The sequence below is a fragment of the Athene cunicularia genome, assembly GCF_003259725.1.
Source record: "Athene cunicularia isolate RWA chromosome 4 unlocalized genomic scaffold, athCun1 chr4_part3, whole genome shotgun sequence".
In the NCBI taxonomy this organism is placed as follows: Eukaryota; Metazoa; Chordata; class Aves; order Strigiformes; family Strigidae; genus Athene; species Athene cunicularia.
Genome location: NW_020799100.1, coordinates 5,469,973 through 5,473,788, shown reverse-complemented (window position 1 = coordinate 5,473,788; position 3,816 = coordinate 5,469,973). Strand labels below are relative to the sequence as shown.

Here is a 3,816-nt window from a genome sequence, read left to right as displayed (position 1 = left end):
CCCCGGTCCCACTACACCGGAGGCCTTGGGCAGCCCACGGCCGAGCGCCCGGGCCTCGCCCCGGCCTTGACAAGTCGTGCCTGGCTCCCGGCCACCCCATCCCGCTCTCCCTCCCCCGGCAACACCCGCACTAAGCCCCCCGACACCCGCCTCGTGTCTGACCGTGCTGGGTGAGGCTGTGCCGGCGCGATGGCAACGGGTTATTTCCCGCTGCGGCTCATTTCCTTCCCGGGGGCAGCGAGCCGGCCGGCGCTGCTCTGCCAAGCGCTGACGCAGCGGGCACCCCCGCCCAACAGAGGCAATCTCCTGGAACCTGAACCTGAACACCCACGCTCGCACTGCAAGATCATTTATTTTGTATTCTTTGCACCACAGTGGCACGTGTTAGACTCCACTAGGAGCTGTAAAGACGTTAAATCCTTTGACAAAATGCGGCTCTCCGCACATTCGACTTGTGGTCATCAAAGTGACATAGCCACAATGCGTTCTCTTGGAAACTGTCACTGTTCATAAACGCTCAAAGAGCACCAAGATCATAAAAGATATTTTTCATCTTCAGTTACTGATATGTTCCTTTTTTTTCCCCATGGATTTTGTGGACTCGAACTACAGGAGCTCTTGAATTTTCTTAAGATTCCAAAACTTTGACAAGAGCAAATGTCCTTCTACCAAGTTCGACCAAAAACATTAACAAGCCGTGATCACTGGCACAAACAACTGCAATCCCTCACTGCATATATCAATCAGCAGCGAAATGGTCCTGCCTAGGTTTATGAGTCCTTCTAGCAAGAAAATCGCCTGCCACACTCCCTGTATTTGTATAGCTACTATCAGAAGTGCCTTTTTGAAACGAGCCTTCAGATCTGAAATGTTACAAAGCCAGTTTCTGTTTATTTATAGGTTTTTCCAGAGAGTTGAGTGAAGAAGAATAAATAACAGAAAAGAATAATCCGGGGAAAAGATAGGCTTTTCTTCCTCCCATAACCCTTCAATTAAGGTTTCTCCTTTGATATAGGTTCTTTGTCATTTTTACACAGGTTACATTAAAATATTGTAAAAAAATTGTTTTATTTCTTAATGTATAATCCAGTGTTCTTTTTTTCTCCTCCAAAAATGTCTGATGGTCCCAATTAAATCATTTCTTAGCCTTCCATCCTTCAGCTTTAAGGAATTTTCTTCTCCTCATTGCCTATCTCATTTCTAAATAATTAACAGGAAAATTTACAGATAAAGATGAGCACTGATTTGGAAGGAGCCCTGCCCCTGAAGCATCATCAGTTCTAAATAATCAGGTGTGAACTGCTTACCCTTAGGCACAGAAATGCTAGGTAATTTAAAAGATGCTGGTCTAGCTGTCAGAGTTGCACCATCTCCTTGACTTTAACCTTTTTGCAGAAGCTCCTCTCTGTGGCAGCTTCTCACATCATATATATAATCAGAACCCCACTGTCACCTTGCCATGGTCAGAGCAGAGCTAATGCTCTGACCAGCTTAAAAAATTTTACTGAAGTTGCCACTCAGTCCTCCTGCACCTGAATGCAGAATTTCAGTGTTCTGAGGGTTTGTTGTTGGTTTGTTTGTTTTTTTTTTTTTTGTCTAGCATGCACCTCTTTAGTTTTGGGGTTTGTTTTTTTTCCTCTTTTATTTTTAGATAAGCCTAGAAAGTCTTTGGTGATTTGACTGACATAAAAACTTACGTAGTGACAAATTAAAAGAACCATTTTATCTAAGCTACTGACAAACCTCTAGAACATAGAACTAAACATGGTATTCTTGGAACTGAAAAAATAGATAAGAGACACAATAGCAACTTTTATTTTGACGCATAGATGTGATCCAAAAAAAACCTGGGATGGAGGCTCTGAAAAGACAAAGTACAAATTTAAAGAAATTATGTGTAGGCTTTTGTGAGAAGACAAAAAAATACACAATTCAGCTACAAGTTTTCAGTTAAGCAATTTTAAGAGCTCTCTTCTTTTTTAAAAATACAGTTTGCAGGAACAGAAAATTCTTTTGTAGACATCTGAGAGACAAAGAAGCGTTCTCCATCATGAAAAAACATATTTTACATTAAAATAAGTTAAATTTGATAAACAGGACAGTGAATTTCCCCTTAGGGCCTTCAGTAAAATCAAAATTCGACAGTTATCCTAGCTAAGACTACTTTTAGGGACAGAAATAGTATTCCATTGTGGAATTTTAAATAAAACATCACTGGTTTTGAAGTACTCTAAAATACTAATTTCCACCATTTGTGCTTCAAGGAATTTTTTAGAGAGTATTTTGTCTGTCAATCCCATTATATAAAGCCTCATATAACTGAATTTAAAGTCCAGTGATACTTTTTATTGACGTTATTAGCTGTAGATGCTATTAGGTACTGTATATATGTGCATTGCATAACCTGTGTATAAATACTTCAAATCACTTTACCATATTAGCACCACTTTACAGTACAAGTAACAGAGGTGCAGAGTGCTCCCGAGAGGTAGATGTTTTAGCCACCATTTTGCCAAGACAGACCCTCAGATGGAGATGTGAGTGGCCTTATCACAAGAGCTGCCTCGCCGCAGCCAGGGGCCGGCAGCCAGCTGTGCCGAGCGCTGCAGTGCCCAGTGCCTCCAAACGCCCCGGCTCCCCGCCGCCTGGCCAGCCCACGTCAGCACACAGTGAAACCAGGCTCCAGTGCACAGCGCACTGCCGCCGGACACGTTTCAGAGTCTTCCACCCCTTTTCTGGGGCAGTCCTGAGCCCTGGCTGTGGGGGACTCCAGGGGAGAAGCTAGGGAAGGCCACGTGTCCTCAGGAAGGCCTCAGGGGTACTTGCCAGCTGGACAAGGTCCCTACATTATATGTCTGGCCCAGCAGCTTCCATCTCTCTCGAGGGTTGGTGGCACGACCTCCTGTAACCAGTGCTGGGTGTACACAGTGGCCTGGACTTCTTCTGAGGACATCTGACTTCACATACCACAGGGGTAAACGAACTCGGGCAGCCTGTGAGGAGAGCGTGGATATGGGCTGCTAAGTCTCAGGATCACTCTAGGTTTCAGGTTCTTCCTGAGACTAGAAGCTCAGAGAGACAAAGTCACTGAGCCTTAATTGATGCAGTACAGATTCAGCTGGCAAAACCAGAGCCACTGCAGACCTCCAGCTGTCTCATTCAAATGACCCTACCGCCAAACAAAACAACAGCCTTTTAAAAGATAGCCTTCTCCACTTCAGTGAGGCAAGCAGTAGTCCCTGACACTCAAAATACTCAGTGCCCCACAGCAGGGAGATGCCAGGCTGCCCTCAGACAGACACAGGATATGGTTACACCATACGCATATGCAAACCACCGGTAACATCTTTTCCGTCCCCTGTTCTGCATGTAGTAATAAATTAAATAGGCTTCCTCCTTCTTACAGATTTTTTTATGCTGCTTATGATAGGCTTGGGAACTGAAACAGTGCTTCATTTGTGAAAAAAGACACCGACATACTCAGACATCTTAGCCAGCGTAAACCAGCATGGGCTTTTCGGGATGAAGCAGCCGTTCAAAATGACCCATTGACGCTGAGCTCGCAGGAGCCCAGCAATGTTAGGCTGCACTTCCCAGGGCAGAGCAGAAATTAGGGTGTTTTTTTAAGAAAGCATCGGTGCAAGGTGCTCAAACCCTGACGGACAGCGTGCGTCTTAAGAGATAATTTGTGTCATTTTCTCCCCACGTGCTGCTGTTTCGGGTGCTCCTTACGTGCTGCCACCGAAAACCATGACAGACCGGTCTGGCCGGTTTTTGCCGTATTTGCCGTATTTGTTCAGTTTCAACAGCCGGCCG

General features: G+C 45.0%; 1 protein-coding gene across 1 annotated transcript in view; it reads right to left on the bottom strand.

Moving 5' to 3' along the window:
• Nucleotides 1–268, bottom strand: part of ZBTB33 (zinc finger and BTB domain containing 33) — a 3,919-nt gene extending 3,651 nt beyond the window's left edge. Inside the window, exon 1 of the mRNA XM_026848890.1 lies at nt 163–268. The gene's annotated coding sequence lies outside the window, so the exon portion shown is untranslated. The remainder of the gene's footprint in view (nt 1–162) is intronic.
• Between the last annotated feature and the right edge of the window lie 3,548 nt (nt 269–3,816).